The 8300-nt window shown below is 42.8% G+C and overlaps 1 long non-coding RNA gene across 1 annotated transcript; it reads left to right on the plus strand.

Moving 5' to 3' along the window:
• The first annotated feature begins 2475 nt into the window (after positions 1–2475).
• Positions 2476–6477, plus strand: LOC110147206 (uncharacterized). The gene is made up of 3 exons (XR_002316781.2): positions 2476–2536; positions 4310–4555; positions 6365–6477. It is a non-coding gene; the product is annotated as an uncharacterized lncRNA (long non-coding RNA).
• Positions 6478–8300: the final 1823 nt, after the last annotated feature.

Raw genomic sequence — 8300 nt, forward strand, 5'->3', positions numbered from 1 at the left:
GAAAGATTGAGGGCAGGAGGAGAAGGGGGCGACAGAGGACGAGATGGTTGGATGGTGTCATTGACTTAATAGGCATGAGTTTGAGTAAGCTCCAGTATTTACTGGAGGATGGGGAAGGATGGGGGAGGATAGGGGAGGATGGGGGAGGATGGGGAAGGATAGGGGAGGATGGGGGAGGATGGGGAGGATGGGGAAGGATGGGGGAGGATGGGGAAGGATGGGGAAGGATGGCATCCTGCAGTGCATGGTGCTGAGTGACACGACTGAGTGACTGAACAACAAGGAGTTATGACATTAAGACACTAATTTGGTAGGGGACACAATTAATACGTGATAAGGTTTTTATGGTGGTTAGGGATGGGGCCAGGGTGAGAGTTTCCATGGACAAGCACAATCTTCTGTGGTTTTAACTTCACGCTGATGCCAAAAAGGGAACGCTTGGGCCTTCTTATCAGTTTGCCCAGATGTGAGCAGAAGGGGAGGAGAGAGGCGCAGGGCTTCAAACCGCCTGCAGGCATCAAAAATGGAGTCAGACTGTTTATTACAATTTTAACCAGGTTATTGAATCCTTCCTGATCCAGCATCACTACAATGTTTTGGTTACTATACCTTTCCAAACAGTAACAGCTTGATGGAGCAAATGCCCACCTAATCATCCTCTTTTTCAGAACTCAAATACTATGTGTCTAGTGAACTCACTTTTCCAGATGAACTAGTATAGCCAATTTGCCAAAGTCAATAGCTTGATTAAATTAGTATTAACATTAAATTGATATATGAATATAGGGAGAACTGACATTTTGCAGAGTAGGGGTCTTCCCATCCAGAAACATTGTGCTTTTCTGAATGTGTTCTTCTCCTCTTGAAGCAGCAAGTAGCTACTCTCCAGTGATTGCACCTCCTAGATGAATGCCTTGGCACAGTCTTCTCCCACATTTTACCAGGCTTGTTCTGAGAGATCCCAGAATACAGTAGAAGTGACAGCATATAACTTCAAGGGCTTGATCCTTGCTTCCTCTTGAATAGCTCATTCTGGGGAAGCCAGTCATCCTGCTGTGAGCACACTGCAGCACCTACAGAGGGTCCAGTTAATGAGGGACTGGGGCCTCCTGTCAACTGCCCAGACCAACTGGCCAGCCCAGTAATGACACATCTTGGAATCAGATCCTTCAACCCCAGTCAAGCCTTTAAATAACCATGACCCCAGTCAACATCTTAAATGTAAACTCATAAGAAACCCCAAGCCAGAAATACCCGATGAGCTTCTCGCAAATTCTTGGCCCTCAGAGACTGTGCTAAATAATTAATAGTTGCTATAGATTTAAGGACTTCTCTGGAGGCTCAGATGTAAAGAATCTGTCTGCAATCCAGGAGACTGGAGACTGGGTTTGATTGCTGGGTCAGGAAGATCCCCTGGAGGAGGGCGTGGTAATTCACTCCGGTATTCTTACCAGAAAAATCCCATTAACAGGCAGAGAAACCTGGTGGCTTACAGTTCATGGGGTCATAGAGAGTCAGACACGACTGAACCAACTGTGCTTGCATGCACAGACTTAAGTTGCTAAGATCTAGGGTAATTTTTATACCGAAATAGATAGCTGATAGAGAATTGCAGTTTATGCTTTTCTCACAAACATCTCCACTTCTTAGTAAACCCATTCTTTGGTGTTTGACTTTTTTTTATTAATACAATACCTTGAAAAGATAGAAAGTAACTATGTCATGTGATTTACAAACATCACTTTGATACACATTTCAGAGGGCTTCCCTTGTAGCTCAATCAGTAAAAAATCTGCCTGCAGTGCAGGAGATCTTTCGATCCCTGGGTTGGGAAGATCCCCTGGAGAAGGAAGTGGCAACCCACTCCAGTATCCTTGCCTGGAAAATCTCATGGACAGAGGAGCCTGGTGGGCTGTAGTCCAGAGGGTCGCAAAGCGTTGGGCACGACTGAGCGACTAACACACATTTCAGATACTGTACCGTCTTTGCTGTAATACCTAGGCTTGGGGACAAACTACATAACTTGGGTCACCAAGTTGTCATCAGAATAAAGAGGGAGGACAGGGAACACAGTCTTTCTGACTCTTAGGAGCGTTTACCAGTTCGGTGGAAGGAGATGATGGGATGAACAAGCTCAGCTCAAAAGTAATGAACAAATACAGTCCTTGCAACATCCTTCTCAGTCCCAGCTCACTTCCTTCCTGCCGCTGAGCACCATCCCACACGGGACTCTGACAAGAGAGCCGAGACGTGCAAATCCAGACCTAAGTTTTCCTCTGGCATCTCCTCCATCTGTTTTTTTTTTTTTTTTAACCTCCTCCTGGTAGGTTCTTAATATTCAATAATACGTAACACACATTCATCAACATCAAAAGGTCCTGCCACTAGACCCAGCTACTCCTGGCACCTTGGTGTCAAGGATAGAATTTAGAACCAACTATATGTGCCAAAGTCCCTGCTCGGACAACCCGAGTCACAAAGGAAAATTCTAGAAGCGCTCTGCATCTGTCAGGGTCTACTGGGAGACAGATGTTACGTGAGTAATTTGTAATATCAGGAATTTTGACCCTGCGAGAAGGGGGATCCTCTCACTAGGGGGAAAGGGAAAGTGAATTCTAAAGGATACAGGAATAGCAGATCTAGGAAAACAGCCACTAGGAGGGCTGAGAGAGTCCCCAGGAAGGAGCAAACTTGGGAAGGGCATGCCTCCTCCGAGGCTGTCAGATCTCCTTGGAGCCATGTGATGGTGGCTCGTTGGATGGGAAGATGCTTGGTGGGGCCCTAGGGGTCAAGGTCAATGTTAGCAAGTAGGAAGTGCCTGTGGAAGTAGCAGCAAGCCTCCTGGAAACACCCAGTGTGGTGGTGCTGAGACTCGTGACGAGCTGCCCACTGCTGCAGGAGAGAGAAAAGCGCCAGAATCAATGCGTGCCCCCTTTGAAGGATGGGAGGGAGGGATCGTTACGGAGTTTGGGATCACGTGTACACACTGTCATCTTTAAAACGAGTAACCAACAAGTCCTACTGTGTAGCAAGGGAACGCAACCCAATGTCATGTGGCAGCCTGGATGGGGGCGGGGGGTGTTGGGGGTTTGGGGGAGAATGGATGCATGTGTGTGTGTGGCTGAGATGTTTGATGTGCACCTGAAACTGTCACAGCATTGTTAATCAGCGATGCTCCGATATAAAATTAAGCTTAAAAATGTATGGAAACATCCCCTTTGTCCTGCAGCATTCCTCCAGCGCCCTCTACTGACAAAGGCTGGCATTATTCCAGTCGGCATGGCTCAGTGGGGAAAGAATCTGCCTACAATGCAGGAGACCTGGGTTCCAGCCCTGGGTCGGGAAGATCCCCTGGAGAAGGAAACGGCAGACTACTCCAGTATTCTTGCCTGGAGAATCCCATGGACAGAGGAGCCTAGTAGGCTTCAGTCCACGGGGTCGCAAGAGTTGGACACGACTGGGCTGCTAAACCACCGCCGCCACACTACACCAGCCTGTGTTGTCTGGTATTATTAAAGAAAATCGGATTTGGACCTGAGAGTGAACAAGCCAATGACTGGCATATGCTCTAAAGCACAGTGAAATGCAGAATATTAAGCAGAAAAAAATTTAAAACTCTTAGAAAAATAAGAGGAATTATAGACATTGTATAGCTGGTCTCAGGTTCTACCTTAAAACTACAATTCAGTATTGCTCATCCTCTATTATAACTCTCTTCCATGAACCTTCTCAACATTATTATTTTCATTTTATGGACAAGGAATCTAGTGGGCCAAGGGATGTGCTCAGAATATTTCCTTGTCCAGCTCGCACAGTCACATGCTGACTGAGAGAAGAAATCAAGTTCAGAGTTCCTGAGACACTACAGTTCTCTGAAAATAAAGGCTGTCAAAATGCCAAAATATTTTTATCACAGTTTCTGTTTTCCTTTCACCTCATTTCATTCTGCTAAATTAAATATATCAGCAGGAACACAATGAAAAGGGAAATCGTAATGAATTTTTGACCCATGGGAAGCAGCCATGAGCATTCCCTCTCACGCTGCAGTTGCTGACATGCAAGGATAAAACCCTGCAGTGTCTACTGCTTGGAGAAAGAACTCAGGATATATATTCCACCTGGAGGCTATAAGTCTATGATCAGCCCTGCTTTGGGGAAAAAAGTCTTGCTTCTCTTTTCTTCTGTTTGAGTCTTCAGCATAATAAGCAGTTTAATCAGCTCAGCTCCACTAGAATGCTTCAGAATATTTGCATATTAGCACAACTTGCCTTTCTTTTCCTTATTAAAATTGGCATCTACCATATCACAGTGTGGAACTGCAGACCCCAGCACCCAGGGCCGACGACAGCAGAGATGCAGGCGCTTGTTCAATAGCCTCCGTACTGGTCTCCACTGCTTGTCCTGCAGACCTGCGCTTTACCAGCTACAGGAAATCTGTGCTAAAACAAATTTGATGAGAGGTGTGCTTTATTATTGTTAATGAAACTGCTTCCATAAAAGTTCTTCAACAAAAAATCTCTCTTGCATGATAAAGCACTGACAAGCCAAGGAAAAGGTGAGAACATGACAAATAATTACAGTAGTGATGGGACACCTGCAGAATTTATGCTACCATGTTTGTATAATGTATTCAGACAGTGAGAAATTGTGCGTATCAATAAATTAGATACTAGGCTAGAAGTGCCACTAAAGAAAAAGCATGAGGTTTCATAATATTTGCAAAATGAAGCCAAACAATCCAAGGGGCTTAAGGATCATGCCGTGATCTCCCTTAGCAACTAGTTTCTAGCTGTGTCAGCTTAGAATTACTATTAAAATGTTGAATTAAATTATTGATTTTTAAAATCTCACTTGCAATGTAAGGGAGAGACTGCTCTCTATCCATAAAATCCATTCTCCCACACAGGCCGCTTTCATGAAGTTGTGGTTTTGTGAGTAATTATCATCAAAGGAATATTAAGAAGCGATTTATTTTACTTTCCAGACAAGGCTTTTTGGAAATGAGTGTTCTTGCTTACTCTGCTTTCCCTTCCATCAACTGAATGCAAAAAATGTCACAAAATGCAGAATTGGGTGGGGGCTGGTATCACAAATTCGAAGGAGTTTGTGTGCCTGAGTCATTAACAGCAAGAAAGTCAGACTCTTACCAATCAAGCATACCTACCTTTGGCTTTCTCATCAGAAAAAATAAACTTTTACTGGCTTCGAAGCGTTATAAACTGGGGGAGGAGGGTGTCTCTAAATGTTATGTATTTTTATATATTTTACCAAAATATAAGAATCCTTTTAGGCCAGGTAAAAGGTCTGCAAATCTGATCTTTCCCTTCACAAATGCTATTTGATCTCCTAGCCAAGTCATCTAATCTTTCTAGCCCTAATATTATCTGCCAAGAGTGCAAATTTGTTTGATATGCCCGCAGAAAACATCTTCAGAAATAACTTAAAATGCATTTTTAAACTATGGTCAAAAAGTTGTTATATCAAAGAAAATAAATATTGCATGTCTTGAGGTAGTTTTAGGATGCAACAGATGAGGCAGAATTTTGATTACATTTGGACTTTTGGCACATGCCAGCACTTTCTCACTGACATTTATTCAAAGTGACTAGCGACCTACAAAGCCACCAAAATATGCATCAAAGCAACTGAAATACTGCATTCCAAAATACAAGTGCTTTATGGCATCGTGAATGATGCTTTCAAAATTCAATATCTTCCATAACCTTAAGCATTGTGTTTTATGCTCAATACATATTTATTGAATTTAATTGATCAATTGGGAAGGCGCATCCATTTCTCTTAACCTAGATTTGATTGGCTAAAATCATCAATATTTCCAAATACGCCTTGTACTTTCAGTGGCTAGATTTCACATTCTCATCTACACTTAATGTCACTAAACTTGTAGGTTTGCTACTGATGAATCCAATGGCCTTTCCCTAGTCTCTTTTCTTTTTTTAAATTTATATTAATTTTGTGTTTTGAACCTGAAGAACACCTCTTTCCAAAATCATATTTTCTGTTAGTTACAGCAATTCTATGTCATAGTAGCATGGTGGTGGTGGTTTAGTCACTGAGTCGTGTCCAGCTCTTGCAATCCCATGGACAATAGCCCACCAGTCTCCCTGTCCATGGGATTCTCTAGGCAAGATTACTGGAGTGGGTTGCCATTTCCTTCTCCAGGGGATCTTCCCAACCCAGGAATCGAACCCAGGTCTCCTGCATTGCAGGCAGATTCTTTACCAACTGAACTATAAAGGGAAGCCCTTAAATATAGCAGCATACATTCTATATAGTGGCATACAGGCTATATTTCTGTGCATTTTTTTCTCTTGGTTATTGTTTCCTCTTTCTTTTCTTACAGGTTCTCCTGTTAAGCTGTTTTATCTCTCTGTTTCACAGCTGAGATAGTGATGCCCACATTATTGTCTCTAGGTATGCCAATTTTCCTGAGATTAAAATGTCTATTGTCAACTGCTTAAAGAATACGTGTGTTTCCTCACCATCTCTCTAATTTCCCCATGTCAACAAATTTTCTTCCCTCAGTCTGGATAGCTAGCCCCCTACACAGTTATTTGAATTAGTCAGTCACATCAAATTCCACCAGTTTTGAAGCCTTTGAATAATCATTGAATTAGCCTTCTTCATTTTCCACATTAAATTTGTTGCCAAATCCTTTCAGTGTTGTCTGCACAGCACCTATTGAATTCATCTCCTTTTATTGCTGTGAGCAGCATCTTCGTCCAGATGCTCAATCCTCAAGTGTGGGCTTGATTATTCTACTCTGATTGACTACAACTCCCTACCCTCAACCCCAAGGACAGTTTACCAATGGTTCTTTTTTTTTTTTTTCCATTTATTTTTATTAGTTGGAGGCTAACTACTTCACAGCATTGCAGTGGTTTTTGTCATACATTGAATTAGCCATCGATTTACATGTATTCCCCATCTCGGTCCCCTCTCCCACCTCCCTCCCCACCCCATCCCCCCGGGTCCTCCCAGTGCACCAGGCCTGAGCACCCGTCTCATGCATCCAACCTGGGCTGGCGATCTGCCCCACCCTAGATATACATGTTTCGATGCTGTTCTCTCGAAACATCCCACCCCCGGGTTCTCCCATAGAGTCCACAAGTCTGTTCTATGGTTCTTAAATCTGGCCTCACACTGAAATCCCTGGGGAGTTTTTAAGAACAGATCAATGTCAGGGCTTTCCCCTAGAAATTCTAATTGACTTTGGGGTGCAGTTTGAACTTCAGGATTTTTTTTTAAATTCTCCCAGATTATAATATGCAGCCAACATTGAAAACCACTGAGGTATCCCATTTCTAGGCTGTTTATTTCAAGGAAGTTTTCTTTTTCTTTCCCTCCTTCATGGATGTAGAAAATCATATCCGTTCTTTCATTCTACTTTCTAACTGGCTTTTGCTGGCATATAGAAAAGCAATTGATTTCTACACATTGACTTATAAGTAGAAGTATTAATGAACTTTTTCATCTCTAAGAAAGTCTTGATAATCCTGGACTTTCCAGGTTTATAAACACATCATCTGTATTAGTTTCCTATTACTCTTGTAACCAATTACCATAAACTTAGTGGCTTAAAGCAACACAGTTTTAACAGTTCTGGAGCACAGAAGTCTTAAGTGGGTCCACAGGGCTTCCCTCCTTTGAGGGCTCTGGGAAGAGATCTGATTCTGTGCCTTTGCCAGCTTCAAGAAGCCATCCACATTCCCGGGCTCACGGCCCTTGCCTCCATCCTCAAAGCCAGCGGCTTTCTTCCTTTCTGACCTCTACTTCTGTCTCAGCATCTTTTTCTTACCTGTACTCTGTTAAGGACCCTTGTGATTACTTGGGCCCACCTGAGTAATCTAGTATTATCTCTGCATCTCCTAATCCTTAATCACATTTGCAAAATCGCTTTTGCCAAGTAAAATAACATAGAGGGTCGTTATTCATCCCACGACATCTTTTAAAGGTAATGATGACTCCCCTCCTCCCATCAAGGCTTTCTATCCCATTTCCTTCTCTTTTCTCTTGGTTTTGGTCAGTCTTTCCCCTGTTATTGTTTATAGTAATGGTAAGATTCCCACATTATGTGCAGATTATTATTTATCCCTGAAAGCAGGCATTTCTATCTGATTCTCTTATTTGCTAAAAATAGCAGTTGGGGTCAGGGGTGAGCTTAGAACAGCAGTCTCCTTCCTGGGAGACTCTCTTTCCTCAGTTTTCAGAATTCCCACTTTTAGAGTTGGGAAGGTTATTCAAAGCTTCCAGGCCCTCTCCATATCGAATAGTTTATT

Source organism: Odocoileus virginianus, chromosome 17 (genome assembly GCF_023699985.2).
Source record: "Odocoileus virginianus isolate 20LAN1187 ecotype Illinois chromosome 17, Ovbor_1.2, whole genome shotgun sequence".
In the NCBI taxonomy this organism is placed as follows: domain Eukaryota; kingdom Metazoa; phylum Chordata; class Mammalia; order Artiodactyla; family Cervidae; genus Odocoileus; species Odocoileus virginianus.